Source organism: Nicotiana tomentosiformis, chromosome 2, assembly GCF_000390325.3.
Source record: "Nicotiana tomentosiformis chromosome 2, ASM39032v3, whole genome shotgun sequence".
Lineage (NCBI taxonomy): Eukaryota > Viridiplantae > Streptophyta > Magnoliopsida > Solanales > Solanaceae > Nicotiana > Nicotiana tomentosiformis.
Genome location: NC_090813.1, coordinates 19,662,146 through 19,681,219, shown reverse-complemented (window position 1 = coordinate 19,681,219; position 19,074 = coordinate 19,662,146). Strand labels below are relative to the sequence as shown.

The 19,074-nt window shown below is 38.2% G+C and overlaps 1 long non-coding RNA gene across 1 annotated transcript; it reads left to right on the top strand.

Moving 5' to 3' along the window:
* The first annotated feature begins 4,016 nt into the window (after window positions 1-4,016).
* Window positions 4,017-19,074, top strand: LOC138904290 (uncharacterized). Its single transcript, XR_011413421.1, has 2 exons — window positions 4,017-4,348; window positions 18,657-19,074. It is a non-coding gene; the product is annotated as an uncharacterized lncRNA (long non-coding RNA).

The following is a 19,074-nucleotide window of genomic DNA, read 5'->3' as shown; positions in this document are numbered from 1 at the left end:
TGAAGGAGCCCCTCCGGAGTCTGTACACACCCCCAGTGAGCGCAGGTACCTACTGAGTGCGAGTGCCGAGTGCTGAGTGACTGGGAGGCATGAGTGATTGTGAGGTATGCCCGAGTGGCAAGAGTGATTGTGAGGTATACCCGAGTGACAAGAGTGATTGCGAGGTATGCCCGAGTGGCACGAGTGATTGTGAGGTTTGTCCGAAGGGCTGTATTCTAGTGATGTTCTGCCCGAGGGGATGTTTATGATTTTATCATTGAGTTGCATCGCATAGGCATGCACATATGACATACATGCATAGAGATGTATTTTTCCTCATGATGTACAACTTCACATCATTCATGATTTCTCACATATTTTGACAGATGGGCATAGTGATGCATTTGTTTTACACGGGTTATCCGGAAGGAAAATAAAATATATTATTTATTATTGAGAAGATTTTTGGAGAAATTTATTGTTTTCAAACTATTCATATTATTGGAAACTTTGGCAAACGATTTGGGTTTTCACTGATGTATTTGAAAGAAAGAACTACTATTTTGTTTTTGAAATCATTACTCAGCTGAGTATTTTATCCCTGAGTTACTTCTGGTATTATTTTCTTTATGTTGTTATGGATTGTTGTTGACTATTGGTTTTGGACCCGACCTTGGTGGAAGCTCGTCACTACTTTCAACCTACGGCTAGGTTTGTTACCTACTGAGTACATGTGGTCGGTTGTACTGATACTTGCTTCTGCACATTGCGTGCAGATGTTGGCTGTTGTTGTTGCTGTGCTCGATGGTTGCGGGATTTGAAGATGTACCTGCGTTCCTGTTGTAGCTGCCTTTTGTTCAGGGTAGCCTTAGATTTATAAAAGCTCTGTTTATGTATTATTCAAACAGACTATGTATTTATTTCATTTCCGCTTTGTATACTCTATTCTTAGAAGCTCATAATTTGTACTACCAGTTCTTGGGGATTGTATAAGATCAAGATCTTTATTCACTTAAATTGCTTTAATAACTATTATTGAAATTGGTTAGTTGGAAATTGGCTTACCTAACGGGATGGGTTAGGTGCCATCACGACTAGTTGGATTTTGGGTCGTGACAAGTTGGCTATTTTTAGGCGGATTATTAAATAAAATGTGGGCACGAGGCGCCGTGAGTAAATAATGGAGATATTGGCATGTGAATTGTCCGTGCAGTTGTGATATAAAATATGGGCATGAGATGTTGTGATTAAATGATAATAATATTGGCACGTGAACTGTCTGTGCAGCTGTGATATGAAAAGTGGGCACGAGGTGCCGGGACAATATGATTATTTAATTATGGGCACGAAGTGCCGTGGAAATATGAAAAATGGGCTGAGACTCATATTTTTATGATTATGAAATGAGGTGTCACATGGTGACTTTTTAATTGAAAGAATTATATTCAAAATATTTATTTGGAATAATTTTTATTCAAAAAGAATTATATGAAAGAATTGTATTTGAAAGATATTTATTTGACAAAATTATATTTGAAAAAGAGTTTTATTCGTAAAGATTATATGTGAAAGATATTTAATGGAAGAACTAGATTTAATTGGGTGTACTTATATTTATGAATTTGTTGAATAATATTAATGGTGTTATTGTTGCCCTGTTATGTATATCACTGGTTGATTTATGTTGCCTTTACTGTTATTTGCTTTCTATTATTCTTGTATATCATATTGCACAGGGTTTTAGACTAGTGAGTGTCTTGGTTGTACCTTGTCTCTACTCTACTGAGGTTACTCTTGATACTTACTGGATACCGATCGTGGTGTACTCATACTACACTTCTGCACATTTTTGTGTAGAGCCAGGTATTGGAGATATCAGACTTGAGCAGAGTTATTTTCGGGATCGTAAGGATTCAAGGTAGAGCTGCTTGGTCGTCGCAGTCGCTTAGAGTCTTTTTATTTTATTGTACTGTTAATTTTTAATCAAACAGTATTGTATATTCGGTCCTCGTGATCATTTCATGTATTCTGTTAGAGTTCGTGACTTAGTACTACCAGTCTTGGGAGGTTGTATATTCATATTTATTCCGTTGTTAGTTTTGATTACTTATGTTTTAAAAAGAAACTGGCTTCAAAATGTAATTGAAATCGGCTTACCTAGTCTTAGAGACTAGGTGCCATCACGACGCCTCTGGTGGGATTTTGGGTCGTGACAGTTAGACTTGTGAGTGATTGGGCTTTCGGGTTTTGTGACTTTTGTCGGATTTTGAGACGTGGGCCCGGGGGCCAGGTTTGAGCCTATTTCGGATTTTGGCTTATAATTTCGTATTTTTCTTGTGGAATTGATTCTTTTAGCTTATATTAATTATATCGTACTGCTTGTGGCTAGATTCGGGGCATTTGGAGATTGATTCGAGGGGCAAGGGCATTGCGGAGTAGGATTTGGCGCGGTTTTAGGTAAGTAACAGTTTTAAATCTGGTCCTAAGGGCATGCAACCCCGGATTTTGGTATGATGTGACTATTTTGGAGGTGACGCACATGCTAGGTGACGGGCGTGTGTGCGTTCACCATGGGGGATTGTGACTTGGTCCGACCCGTGAGACTGTAAAGTCGAATAGACTATTGTTAATTACATGTTCTCTCTGTGTTATAGAAATTTGACTGCAAATCATGTTAGAAATTATGCTTAAACTATGTGATAGTACTGTTGGGACCCGCAAAGGTCACGTACTTGTTGAATTATTTGCTAATTGATATTTTGTACTCAGTCATGGTTTTTCTTGCGCATCATATCTCATCTCTTCTTGATTCTTGTTGATACACTATGTTATTTTGTTTGGGCTGATCTTTATGATTTCTGAGAGCCCGAGAGACTGGAGAGGTTGGTGACTGAGTTAGGGCCTGAGTGTCGAGCTGTGAGCTATAGGTATATATATGGATCAGATTGCATGCCGCAACGAGCATGAGGGTTGTATGTATATGGATCTGATTGCACGCCGCAACGAGCCTTAGGGTTGCATATATATATATATATATATATATATATATATATATATATATATATATATACACGAATCGGGTTGCACTCCGCAACGAGCCTTATGGCTATTTATATATTATGGGATCGGGCTGCACGCCGCAGCGATATAGTGCTTGGGTTGAAGGAGCCCCTCCAGAGTCTTCACACCCCCAGTGAGCGCAAGTACCTATTTAGTGTGAGTACTGAGGGCTGAGAGTCGAGTGATTTGAGTTGTTGTGACGCGTTGAGTGACTGTTGCCCTGAGAGGCGGTACTTGCTTTGTTTTCATTTGTTGATGCACTTAGTTTCTATTTGCCATTGTTGTGAAATTCCTGAAAGATTTTATATCTGAATTACCTGAACTTTAACTGTATAAAATTGATTAGACTTAAACTGCCGGATGCGAAAGCATGTCTATTATTTGCTGGAATTATTGAAAATGAACTGTAATTGTATAGCTCCTCACTATTTCGCAGTTCCTTATTTATTTCTATTACTTGCTGAGTTGGTTGTACTCATGCTACACCCTGCACTTCATGTGCAGATCCAGGTGTGTTAGATCACGGAGGTCGTTGAGTTCGTGCGCGATCGAGTACCAGAGACTTCGAGGTAGCTGCCGGTGTCCGCAGACGTTGTCTCTCTTTCTATGCTTTCTTTCTTTCCTGTATTGATACTTAGACACTATTTTTATTAGACTGGATATCTAGATGCTCATGACTTGGTGACACCCCAATGTTTGGGGCTATCTTTCCGCATTTTATTTTGAATTCAACTTCGGCTTTTGTAAAAATTTCTAGTATGAAAAAGCATTGAATTATCCTTTTTATGAAATATTAAAGTATTTTTAAAGGCCGACTTGCCTAGTACCATCGATAAGCGCCATCACGACAGCTTAGAGTTTTGGGTCGTGACACCTCTTTGTATTTTACTCTCTCTACATTATATTTGCGTATCTTCTAAGGATTTAGGTTTTATATATATATATATATATATAATTGAGGGCCTTAAGTCCGGTGATATGGCGTTCCTATTCAGCAGCAAATCTCATTTCCTGCCTCTATGTTTACTTGGCATTTTAACACTGATACTCCCCTAAACACCCGTTAGACAACTTGCTCAAAATACACACACCCCTTCACATTAACAACCGCTTCTTCCACGCCAGTTATCCTCTTTCTGTTTTCTTTCGCTTTCTCTATACTCCTCCATCTCCTTCACTTTCTCTGTACTCCTCCATCTCTTTAATACCCTTCTCTCCCTTTTTATTTTTACGCCCATGAACTGTTCGAAAAAATGCCTTACCTGCCACCCGGAATCAACAACTACTTCTATTCATTCAACAGATCCCGGTATGTAGTACTTTCAAACTTAATCCTTACCAATTATGCTTAGCAATTCTAATCTACTCAACTATAATATTTTTCTACTCTAATTCTATTGAAAGAGCATAATTGGCATAAATAAAATAAGTAACTAATAATCTGATATCATTCACGATGTTCGAACCCATGGGGGTTGCCTTCTATCTCTCGAACTGATATAAGCATTGTGGGAAGAAACAATTGTGTATATGAAGCGGTTCTGTGGTGTAATTTCACGTTTATATTGCAAAAAAAGTCTTCTATCTTTGTGTGCTTTTTGAGAACAAATTGTCAACCTTGGGATTCAGTTCTTGCTTCTGTATGCTACCAATTAACATTTGTGTTCTATGTTGTGTGTGAATGATTATGTCCTTCTATGTGAAGTGCCAATGTGCCGAGTGCTCTCTTTTCTCCTCACTTCTACTCTCTTTTTTTGTAATGTTTTTCATCATTTCGTTTTCTTCACTTTTTGTGTGGTCACGCAATTGTACTGTAATCTTATTTGCCTACTCTATTCTAAAAAAATATCACGACATAATTTTGCTATCATGAGTGATTAATATATTTATATTTGCATACTCTAATTCTTCGGGTAAAATATGTTGTTTCTTGCACCTAGAATGAGCAACTACTGATGTTGACTCAACAATCCAACTGTTGCACATTAATTAGGAAGTAGGAAAGTCGCTTTAGTTTTGTTATTGTACGGCAAATACAAGAATAACGTACAACCAAAAAATAACTTTATGCTTTGAGCCTGTACGGGGTAAAGATATCGTTATATTTGGCTAATTTAATTGTATAGGTGTCAACACATAAGGATTGCGAAGACATAATGCCATTACGAGATTGAGGTACATTCCAAATAATCTTCGCCACTGTGATTTATGCACAATTCATAACTAATCTATTTGCACAATTGACAACTATTTCTCTAAACATTCTTAAATACTATTACCATAATTATTAGCCCAATAAATAACTATACTGCATGTATCTTTCTGGTAACAAAGTTCGACAATAATGTCTTTGATCTTTCAATGAAGATTATAGTTTACTCATATAGTTTTTTAATCTTCTCTACACTTTTGTTTCCTTTTGATGGCCATTAACTCTATTTTACCAACTTTATTGTATTATTGCCTTTTCACCATATGGGGAATTCGCTTTTTCACTGTTATCCAAGTTCTCTTCCATAGATTTGAGGTATAGAAACATTTCACAAATACGGATTGAATATTTGAAAAATAAACAAGTAAACAGAGAGTTCATCTTAATTTAAACCAAACATTGTTTTCATCTTAATATTTTATGATTTTGGATGGCCTGTTATGTCACGATCCGAAATTTCCACCTTCGGACCATGATGGCGCCTAACATTTCACTTGCTAGGCAAGCCAACGTTAGAATAATATTATCAATTTTTAAAATAATTATTTTTAAATTTATTAATAACAACGAACAATTGCGGAATTAAATTCTGAAATATAGTGAATAATCCATAAAAACAACGGTGTCTAAATACCATCCCAAAATTGGTGTCACAAGTGCACGAGCTTCTAGAATAATACAAATAAGGGTCTGAATAAAATAAAGTTGTCTGAAAATAAACACACAGCTAAAGTGAAGTAGACGGGGACTTCAGAACTGCGGACGTCGTGCAGTTATACCTCAAATCTCCTTTGATAGCTGAAATCCGAGCAAGTCTATGGTACACCGCTAGGACCAACTCTGTAATCTGCACAAGAAGTGCAGAGTGTAGTATCAGTACAACCGACCCCATGTACTGGTAAGTGTTGAGCCTAACCTCGACGAAGTAGTGACGAGGCTAAGGCGGGTCACTTACATTAACCTGTACACAATATTAGTAACAACAACAAATAATAGAAAAAAATCAGATAACTCATTTATAATAATTGAAGCCAACTCAGTAGTCATAATCCATTTATTATTTCCATCAATTTCCGTTGCAGCGAGCAACCCGCTCTCACAATATATTCATATTCAATTCTGTTGCGGCGTACAACCCGCTCCTCCAATATATTCATTTTAATTAAGTATGTTGCGGCGTGCAACCCGATATATGCGTGCAACCCGATCCCTCAATATATATATATGTACGTCAACTTTTAAATAAGTCTATTGCGGCGTGCAACCCGATCCTCCAATATGGACTTTTAATAAGTCTGTTGCGGCGTGCAACCCGATCCTCCAATATATTCATTTCAATTTTATTTTATTGCGGCGTGCAACCCGCTCCTCCAATATATTCATTTACTAATTCTTATAGAAGAAATTTTCTCAATAAATGCAGCAATTAATATAAAATTACAAGACGACAAGCATACAATAATTATGATTTAATTATGAAACAAACAATGACAAATAGCAAGTTATTATGAAAATAAGGGAGAAAATAGGCAGTTTAATATTTAATATGCTAAATGTCAAATAACAATTAAGACACACAATTCAAATAGCATGTAACAATTAATGCAGGAATTCAAGAATTAATATTTGACAAAGAATATGAGAGAAACAATTATTATAATAATTAATTCATGATTTAAAACGATTTATGGTTTTTCAAGTAATTATGCAAACAATTAATTTGACGACGTATAGACACTCGTCACCTCGCCTATACGTCGTTCACATGCATTTCACATAACAACTAGTTTAAGGGTTCTATTCCCTCAAGTCAAGGTTAACCACGACACTTACCTCGCTTTGCAAATTCCAATCAATTACTCGACCACAACTTTTCCTTTTAAATTTGTCTCCAAAAGCTTCAAATCTATTCACAAACAATTTCATATACTCAATATGAATCATAGGAATTAATTCCATTTGAAGTTATTAATTTTTCGGATAAAAATCTGAAATTCATTAAAATATTTGACAGTGGGACCCACGTCTCAAATCTCGGAAAAACTTACGAAATCCGAACACTCGTTCCGATACGAGTCCAACCTACAAAATTTATCAATTTCCGATGTCAAATGGACCTTCAAATCTTAAATTTTCGTTTTTGGAAGATTTTATAAAAATCTGATTTTTTTTCCATAAATTCACGGATTCATGATATAAATGAGTATGGAATCATGAAATATAATCAATATAGGATAAGAAAAATTTACCCCAATGTTTTTCCGTGAAAATCTCCCAAGAATCGCCTTACCCGAGCTCAAAAATGAAAAAGGGTTGAAAATGGGACTAATCCCATTTTCTAGAACTTAAGTTTTGTTTGCCCAAATTTTACCTTATGCGATCGCGTACAATGCTTCGTGATCGCGAAGCACTTTTTTTTTTGGCTGCCCAGTTTTTTCTTAATCGCGATCGCATGAAGAGCCTCATGATCACGAAGCTCTACTTTGCTTCCCTAGAAATTTACTCTACGCGAACGCGATGCTTTGACTTGCAGACTTAAGCGATCGTGAACGACCTCACGTGATCGCGATGAGTAAGCATGTGGCTCAGCTTTAGCCTCTTTAACTCTACGCGAACGCGACCTTGTTCACGCGTTCGCGAAGCACCACTTCACACCCTTACGCGATCGCATCCTCAAATTCGCGAACGCGAAGAGCAACTTTGGCTGGCCTCTCAGCTTGCCTTACGCAATCGCGAACGACTTCACGCGATCACGATGAGTAAGATTTCTGCAACAAAATACCAGAAATCTGCCATCTTCCTTAAGTCCAAAATGGCCCCTTGAGCATCAATAACTCACCCAAGCCCTCGGGGATCCAAACCAAACATGTACCCAAGTCCTAAAACATCATACGAACTTGCTTGTGCGATCAAATCGTCAAAATAACACTTAGAACTACGAATCAGACATCAAATCAAAAGATGTTTTGAAAAAAACTTTAAAACTTATATTTTTACAACCAGACGTCCGAATCATGTCAAATCAACATCAGTAATTTCTTAAAAATCATTAAACTTTCATCTTTTAATTTTTTATCAAAAATTTCATATCTCGGACTAGGGACCTCAGAATTCGATTCCGGGCGTACGTCCAGGTCTCACATCACGATACGGACCTACCGGAATTGTCAAAACACTGATCCGGGTCTGTTTTCTCAAAATATTGACCAAAGTCAACTCAGTTGAGTTTTAAAGCTTTATTTCACATTTTAATCCATTTTTCACATAAAAAACTTTCCGAAAAATTGTACGGACTGTGCACGCAAGTCGAGGAATGATAAATGGTACTTTTCGAGGTCTTAGAACACAGAATTACTTATTAAATTTAAAGATGACATTTTGGGTCATCACATTCTCCACCTCTAAAACAAACGTTTGTCCTCAAATGGAGTTAGAAAAAAAAGTACCTGAGCTGGTGAATAAGTGTGGATATTTACTCCGCATGTCCGACTCGGACTCCCAGGTAGATGCCTCTATCGGCTGACCTCTCCATTGCACCCGAACTGAAGGATAATTCTTAGACCTCAACTGTCGGACCTACCGGGCTAGAATAGTCACCGGCTCCTCCTCGTAAGTCAAATCTTTGTCCAATTGGACTGAGCTGAAATCTAACACATGGGACAGATCACCATGATATTTCCGGAGCATAGACACATGGAACACCGGATGAACCGCTGATAAACTAGGTGGCAATGCAAGCCTGTAGGCTACTTCACCTACCGTTTCAAGAATTTCAAAGGGTCCGATATACCTAGGGCTCAACTTGCCCTTCTTTCGGAACCTCATTACACCTTTCATAGGTGAAACTCGGAGCAATATTCTTTCTCCAACCATGAATGCAATATCACAAACTTTACGGTCGGCATAACTCTTTTGCTTAGACTGAGCTGTGCGAAGTCGATCTTGAATAATCTTGACCTTATCCAAGGCACCTTGTACCAAGCTAGAACCCGACTGGGTTCTAAAATATCTAACCTCACGAACTGATTAGCCAAAGTCTGAACATCTGCAGCTAATGGCCTCTCACCAATCGGAATACACACAAGACTGCCCATACTCACAACCTTTCTACTCAAAGCATCGGCCACCACATTGGCCTTTCCGGGATGATACAAATGGTGATATTATAGTCTTTCAATAACTCCTACCATCTTCGCTACCTCGAATTAAGATCTTTTTGTTTGAACAGGTACTGAAGGCTACGATGATCAGTAAATACCTCACACGAGACACCGTAGAGGTAGTTCCTCCAAATCTTCAGCGCATGAACAATGGCTGCCAGTTCTAAGTCATGAACAGGATAATTCTTCTCATGAACCTTCAACTGCCATGACGCATATGCAATCACCCTGCCATCTTGCATTAATACTTCGCCAAGCCCAATGTGAGATGAATCACAATATACTGTATACGATCCTGAACCTGTGGGTAATACCAACACTGGCATCGTAGTCAAAGCAGTCTTGAGCTTCTGAAAGCTCAACTCACACTCGTCTGACCATCTGAATGGGACACCTTTCTGGGTCAATCTGGTCAATGGGCTTGCTATAGATGAAAACCCTTCCACGAACCGACGATAATAACCTGCCAAACCCTGGATACTCCGAATCTCTGTAATTGAAGTAGGTCTAGGCCAATTTTGAACAGAATCTATCTTCTTAGGATCCACATTTATACCTTCTTCCGATACAATATGCCCTAAAAAGGCAACTGAGTCTAACCAAAACTCACATTCTGAAAATTTGGCATATAACTGATTATTCTTCAAAGTCTGAAGCACACTCCGAAGATGCTGCTCATGGTCCTCTCGACTGCTGGAGTAAATCAAGATATCATCAATGAATACAACCACCAAAAGAATCCAAATAGGGCTTGAACACCCGATTCATCAGATCCATAAATGTTGCTGGGGCATTTGTCAACCCAAATGACATCACTATGAATTCGTAATGCCCATACCGAGTCCGAAAAGCTGTCTTAGGGATATCAGATGCCTTAATCTTCAACTGATGATAGCCAAACCTCAAATCAATCTTCGAAAAAACCTTGGCACCCTGAAGCTGATCAAATAAGTCAACAACTCTTGGCAATGGATATTTGTTTTTGATAGTGGCCTTGTTCAACTACCGATAATCTATACACATCCGCATAGAGCCATCTTTCTTCTTTACAAATAATACTGGTGCACCACAGAGCGAGATACTGGGTCTAATAAATCCCTGATCAAGTAAGTCTTGTAAGTGCTCTTTCAATTCTTTCAACTCCGGCGGGGCCATACGGTATGGTGGAATAGAAATGGGCTGAGTGCCCGGAGCCAAATCAATGCAGAAGTCAATATCTCTATCGGGTGGCATCCCCGGCAGATCTGCAGGAAATGCTTCTGCAAATCCACGAACAACTGGTACTGAGTCTATAGAAGGAACATCTACACTAGGATCGCGAATATAAGCCAAATAGGCTAGACACCCTTTCTCTACCATACGCCGAGCTTTCATATAAGAAATAACACTGCTGGCAGAATGACCAGAAGTTCCTTTTCACTCTAACCAAGGTAACCCCGGCATAGCTAGGGTCACTGTCTTGGCATGACAATCCAATATAGCATGATAAAGGGACAGTCAATCCATACCCAAGATGATATCAAAATCTACCATATCAAGGAGTAGAAGATACACACTAGTCTCAAGATTACCAATAGTAACCACACACGAATGATAGACATGATCTACTATCACAGAGTCTCCCACCGGTGTAGATACACACACAGAAGCACTCAAAGAATCACAAGGCACAACCAAATATGAAGCAAAATAGGAGGACACATAGGAATAAGTAGATCCTGGATCAAATAGAACTGAAGCGACTCTATGGCAAACTGGAATAATACATGTGATCCCAGAATCGGATGAGTCGGCCTCAGGCCTAGCTGGAAAAGCATAAAATCGAGGTTGGGCCCCACCACTTTGAACAGCGTCCCTGGGACGGCCTCTAACTGGCTCGCCTCCACCTCTAACGGTCCGACCTCCACCTTTAATGGCCTGACCTCCACCTCTAGTTGCCTGACCCCTACCTCTAGCTGGCTGAGCAGGCGGGGAAACAACTGGTGCCGGTATGATGGCACGAGAATCTTCTCGAGATCTATTACTCGCCAATCTAGGGCAATACCTCATGATGTGACCAATGTTTCCACACTCATAACACCCATCCTGATGACGTGGCTGCTGAAGCTGAAGCTGACCCGAATGGTCCGGATAACTGCTGTAGTAACTCTGGAGTGGTGATGCACTAATAGGAGCTGAATGTGCACTGAATGCTGGCTGCCCAGAGTAAGGCATAATAGGACTATGACTCCCTGAAGCACCGGGAGATGCATGAAGTGCTTAATGAAACGGTCTGGGAGGATGACCCCTACCAAAATTACCCCTGCCTCCAGATGAGGCACCACTGAAGCCACCGAACTGACGAGGCCTCTTATCAGACCTCTTCCCTCTCTCTTGTGCAAGAATCATCTCGATCCTTCTCGCGACATTAGCAGCCGCCTGAAAAGAAATCTCACTTCCGGTCTCCTTGGCCATCTGAAGCCTGATAGGGTGAGTGAGTCCTTCAATAAACATCCTCACTCTCTCTCCCTCAGTAGGTAGTAAAAGGAGAGTATGACGGGCCAAATCCACAAAACAGGACTCATACTGAGTAATAGTCATACTGCCCTGCTGTAGACGCTCAAATTGCTTGCGGAATTCCTCTCTCAGTGTGATAGGAAGGAACTTCTCCAGAAATAGCCGAGAGAACTGCTCCCAGGTAAGTGCAGGTGATCCAACTGGTCTGGTCAATGTATAATCTCTCCACCATCTCTTGGCGGAACCCGTCATCTGAAATACAGCAGAATTAACCTCGTTAGTCTCAATTATACCCATGTTCCGTAACACCTCGTGGCAGTGTTCAAGATAATCCTGTGGGTCCTCAGAAGGTGTACCACTGAAGTGAACTGGAAAGAGCTTAGTAAACTTATCCAAACTCAATAAGGCCTCAAAAGACATGGCGGGCCTATCACCGGTCTGTGCCGCAACAACTGGCTGAACTACTCCAACTGGCGGGGCTGCTGGAGCCTGATTCTGGGGAGCCATCTACTTCGGAGCGGGAGTAGTGGGAATTTGTGCTCCTCCCCCAGCCTGTGAGACGGCTGGTGCCACTGGAAATGTACCATTCTGGGCCACGCCCTCCATAAGACTTACCAAAAGGACTAGAGCGTCCTGAAGTACTGGAGTGGCTATGAATCCTTCCGGGACCTGAACTGGTCCAACTGGTACATTCTGAACTGGAACCTCCTCCTGAAGGTCTACCTGAGGTTCTACAACAGGTGCAGCTGCTCGAGCTCTGGACTGAGCTCTACCTCGGCCTCTGCCTCTAGCATGACCTCGGCCTCGACCTATACCCCTGGCCATAGTTTCTACCGGGGGTTCTGGTCCCTGTCCATCGGTAGAGGTATTACGTGTTCTCACCATCTGCGAGAGAATAAAAGTAGAGTGATTAAATCATAGATGATAGAATAAATTCACACGATAGAATAAGAAAGAAGTGATATTATTCCTAAACTTTATAGCCTATGAGAGATAAGTACAGATGTCTCCGTACCGATCCTTCAGACTCTACTAAGCTTGCTCGTGACTCGTGAGACCTATGTAACATAGGGCTCTGATACCAACTGTCACGACCCGAAATTCTCACCTTCGGATCGTGATGGCGCCTAATATTTCACTTGCTAGGCAAGCCAATGTTAGAATAATATTATCAATTTTTAAAACAATTCTTTTCAAATTTATTAATAATAAAGAACTATTGGAGAATTAAATTCTGAAATATAGTGAATAATCCATAAAAACAATGGTGTCTAAATGCCATCCCAGAATTGGTGTCACAAGTGCACGAGCTTCTAGAATAATACAAATAAGGGTCTGAATAAAACAAAGCTGTCTGGAAATAAACACACAGCTAAAGTGAAGTAGACGGGGACTTCAGAACTGCGGACGCCGTGCAGTTATACCTCAAGTCTCCTTTGATAGCTGAAATCCGAGCAAGCCTATGATACGTCGCTGGGACCAACTCCGTAATCTGCACAAGAAGTGCAGAGTGTAGTATCAGTACAACCGACCCCATGTACTGGTAAGTGCTGAGCCTAACCTCGATGAAGTAGTGACGAGGCTAAGGCGGGTCACTTACATTAACCTGTATACAATATTAGTAACAACAACAAATAATACAAATAAATCAGATAACTCATTTATAATAATTGAAGCCAACTCAGCAGTCATAATCCATTTATCATTTCCATCAATTTCCGTTGCAGCGTGCAACCCGCTCTCACAATATATTCATATTCAATTCTGTTGCGGCGTGCAACCCACTCCTATAATATATTCATTTTAATCATGTATTTTGCGGTATATATATATATATATCGACTTTTAAATAAGTATGTTGCGGCGTGCAACCCGATCCTCCAATATGGACTTTTAATAAGTCTATTGCGGCGTGCAACCCGCTCCTCCTATATATTCATTTACCAATTCTTATAGAAGAAATTTTCTCAATAAATGCAACAATTAATATAAAATTACAAGACGACAATCATACAATAATTATGATTTAATTATGAAACAAACAATGAAAAATAGCAAGTTATTATGAAAATCAGGGAGAAAATAGGCAGTTTAATATTTAATATGCTAAATGTCAAATAACAATTAAGACACATAATTCAAATAGCATGTAACAATTAATACAGGAATTCAAGAATTAATATTTGACAAAGAATAGGAGAGAAATAATTATTATAATAATTAATTCATGATTTAAAACGATTTATGGTTTTTCAAGTAATTATGCAAACAATTAATTTTATGACGTATAGATACTCGTCACCTCGCCTATACGTCATTCACATGCATTTCATAAAATAACTAGTGTACGGTTTCTATTCCCTCAAGTCAAGGTTAACCGCGACACTTACCTCGTTTTGCAAATTCTAATCAATTACTCGACCACAACTTTTTCTTTTAAATTTGTCTCCAAAAGCTTCAAATCTATTCACAAACAATTCGATATACTCAATACGAATCATAAGAAAATAATTCCATATGAATTTATTAATTTTTCGGATAAAAATTTGAAATTCATTAAAATATTCGACAGTGGGACCCACGTCTCAAATCTCGAAAAAACTTACAAAATCCGAACACTCGTTCCGATTCGAGTCCAACCATACAAAATTTATCAAATTCCGATGTCAAATGGACCTTCAAATCTTAAATTTTCGTTTTTGGAAGATTTTATAAATATCTGATTTTTCTTCCATAAATTCACGGATTCATGATATAAATGAGTGAGGAATCATGAAATATAATCAATATAGGATAAGGAACACTTACCCAAAAATTTTCCTGTGAAAATCTCCCAAGAATCGCCTTACCCGAGCTCAAAAATGGAAAAGGGTTGAAATGGGACGAATCCCATTTTCTAGAATTTAAGTTTTGTTCGCCCAAATTTTACCTTACGCGATCACGTACAATGCTTCGCGATCGCGAAGCACATTTTTTTGGCTGCCCAGTTTTTTCTTAATCGCGATCGCACGAATAGCCTCGCGATCGCGAAGCTCTACTTTGCTGCCCCAAAAATTTACTCTACGCGAATGCGTGAAATGCCACGCGAACGGGATGCTTTGACTCGCAGACTTACGCGATCACAAACGACCTCACGCGATCGCGATGAGTAAGCGCGTGGCTCAGCTTTAGCCTCTTTAACTCTACGCGAACGCGACCTTGTTCACGCGTTCGCGAAGCACCACTTCACACCCCTATGCGATCGCGTCCTCAAATTCGCGAACGCGAAGAGCAACTTTGGTTGGCCTCTCAGTTTGCCTTACGTGATCGCGAACAACTTCACGCGATCGCGATGAGTAAGATTTCTGCAACAAAACACCAGAAATCTGCTATCTTCCTTAAGTCCAAAATGGCCCGTTGAGCATCTGAAACTCACCCGAGCCCTCGGGGCTCCAAACCAAACATGCACCCAAATCCTAAAACATCATACGAAATTGCTTGCTCGATCAAATCGCCAAAATAACATCTAGAACTACTTATCGGACATCAAATCAAAGGAAGTTTTCAAGAAAACTTTAAAACTTATATTTTCACAACCGGACGTCCGAATCACGTCAAGTCAACTCCGATTCTCACCAAATTTGGCAGACAAGTCATAAATATTATAGTGGACCTATACCAGGCTCCGGAACCAAAATACGGACCCGGAGTCAATAAATCCAACATCTGTAATTTCTTAAAAATCATTAAACTTTCATCTTTTAATTGTTCATCAAAATTCCATATCTCGGGTTAGGGACCTCGGAATTCGATTCCGGGAATACGCCCAAGTCCCAAATCACGATACGGACCTACTAAAATTATCAAAATACTGATCCGGGTCCGTTTGCTCAAAATATTAACCAAAGTCAATTTAGTTGAGTTTTAAAGCTCTATTTCATATTTTAATTCATTTTTCACATAAACATTTTTCGAAAAATTGTACGGACTGTGCACGCAAGTCGAGAAATAATAAATGGTGCTTTTCGAGGTCTTAGAACACATAATTACTTATTAAATTTAAAGATGACATTTTGGGTCATCACATGTTATGAGAAATAGTGAAGTCCCTCTATATTTCGTTTACTCTAAGCATAGATGGGGGGAACAACACATTGGATTTTTGAGGGGAGGTTGGCAACAATGTTCAGAGTCTTTTTTGTTCTTTTGTGTCACAGAACTCAAGTGTTGTTCGTTCTTATATTCACAAAACTTAAGTGATGTCGAAATTTTTGAGAAGCATGAACTTTGAGATGGAAAAGATAGATATTGAGATATAAAGTCTGATGAGATATACCTCCTGGTAAATTGATGAAAGTAAAGAATGTCATGCTTTTTGTTAGGGAATACGGCTATAAAGGTTTGCTTAGAAAGAAAAGGTGAATGCCTTTGAGAGCAACTAATCATAGGATAACTGACGATAGCCTGGAGCCTTGAGAGTAGTGTGTTGACACATGACCTTTTTCAATGATCACTCATTATTCCTATTAGAATATAGAACTTTGAAAGAATCACAGGAACAAAGACAACTTTTTTGCCTCCTGATGCTAAAACTAAAATTGGATGCAAAGTTGTTGAGCTCAATTTTGACATATTAAAAGGTATACTAAACCTTTCTCATTTTCTAGCCTGCTCAGAGGAAGGTTTGAGCTTTACATCTATTTTCTAAATGACTATTCATGCTACACATTCAATTTTGGAACATTTCATTAACAAGTTTGTGCAGTATATTATATAGAAATCCAGCAAATGTATCTTTGAAGTAAGTGTACTTAAGGTACATTTATTGTAATCGTATCTCTGGTAGCATCTTTATTTATCCAGCTAAACCTTTTCTCATCATGATAATTATTTTTTCTCTGTATGTAACTAATGACCTGCCATTACTATCTAAATGTTGTAAAAGGACTGTTCTTGATAGAAACTTTAATTCATTTTCTTTTATGAAAGGCTTTTTTCATATTTGCTGAGCTTTTTTTATCTTAGCTTTTTCGCAAATTTCCTACTTTAGGCTTCTTCATGTGATAGATGCAAAGTTAACATTAACTTCTAATTCGGAGAGCTAGGTTTTATGTTTCTGCTCGACTTTTATCACTATTTTCCCTGATAGTTGGATGTTGCTACAACTCGCTTTTATCATATTACTCTCTTGTGTAAATATATGTGTAGCTCACCGATTACTTCGATGATAGGAATAAGGACTAAGGATTAGTACTACAAGGCTGACACCTATAAAAGATTTTGGGATAAAATGAAAAAGGAGATATGGGATAGTTTATGCTGCTAGAGAATGAGTAGTTTTTCTTCCATGCCTACAACTTGAAAGCTGAAGGCTGCCTGTGAAAAATTTGAAATAAGCTACAGTATGGAAATTACTATAGAAACGTATTTATCGATTTATCCTTTTTTTTCTTTTAAAATTAATTGGTTTATTTGTTTATTTGATTTCTAATGATAGACTTGCGAAGCTATTTAATTCAACATTCAAACTCTTACATCAAACTCACAATCTCAATGTTCTCCTACAGTACATTTGGAATCCACTAAATTTGTTTCTCTATGTTCTCCTTCCCAATTTTCTACGGTTTTATTCAGATTCAGCAGAGTTCCTTTTTTTTCATTATAGACTTTAAAATTGACAAGTGTTCATATATTCTTTTGACAAACATTGGTGCGAGTGGCGGAACTAAGTGGGGTAAACTGTGAAGGTAAACCCCTTCATCTGAAAATTATATTACACAAATAGAGTAAAAATGATCTTTTTTTTTGGTTATATGTGAGCTATTAAATAGATCTCCATGATACAAAGAAAAATTCAACTATAACAGTAAATGGGTCCAATTTGCTTTAGGTCATAGGTTCAAATTACAACTGTCAGATAATAGATTTTTTTTTAATCCCCTTGTATAAATTTTAGATTCCACCACAGACTGTTGCTTTCTAAATTTGGCGTGGAATCAATATACAACCACAAAAATTCTACAATCTTCAATAACTAATGTATAACATTTTTCAGTTTTACAGACTCCGACTTTATAAATTCTTATTACTACTATTTTATTCATCTACTTTAATTGATAATGATTACTAAAAAGAAAAATAGGAGGTAGGTTTATCTTCAGTATTTTACTTATAATCATTTCTTATTTCTCTATTTTTGTGTAACTTGGTATAGTATTGAAGATTCATGATGGAGATGAACTTTCAATTGCTCAATAGATTGCGTTGGAAACAAAGAGATTTAAGATATTTTTGAATGTTGTTGATTAAATTATGAATGTGAATGGCACGATGTAGATAGTCATAGTACTCCCTGATTCGGTTAGTATATAATAATACTCTTCTCTATATATTTTCGTCACATTCGTTTCACTTTATGGTATATTCATACTTTTCTCTGTAAACGTGATCTTTTAAAGTAGGCGTCACTTGCTTATCAAAAAGAGCAGGCTTCACAGAAATTATCTTCTTTTTTTACCTTTCGTTGCTTTCTTCCCTTCATTTTTTCCTTGGGGGTAAAATGGTTAGTAAATTAAGAGAATCATATAATAATCAGGTACTTTTTCCTTTTTAATGCTTTATCATCTATCTTTTTGGTTACTTATTTTGGTTTAAGAGTACTCTATAGTTTTTATTTCTACAATGATCTGCGATTGCGTACTTTTCTACAGGACCAAAGTCGTCTATGTCTCTAATATAAGCTCTCTTTTTTCTATTTGGACATGAATTAGGATTCTCAGTTAAAGCTGGTGGTGTTGCCGTGATATTTTACAGGTTTGTTATGTGAAGTGAAGGAAAAAATGAGATGTGATGGTGTAATGAAAAAGAAACCAAAAGAGTGAAGAATGTGAAAAAATAAACGGGAGAAGGGGAGAGTGCTATTTTGTAATGTCGGTGATGATATAGTGATATGTGGTGAAGATTTGGTTTTCGTGCAGTTGTGAGTGATTACTTGCTTGTGCTCCTTAGGCTATTGCAACAATCAACGATGGAAAGGGAATCACATTCCAATTTGATAGAGCAACCTCTTTTTGAAAAAGTTTCTAACCTTCTAAGGTTCTATATCCTATACTTTTTAGTCTTTGAGGAGATGAGGCTAAGTGCTGGTTAGCACGTGGTTTGTTTTTCTTTTCCTCACTATTATAGAAA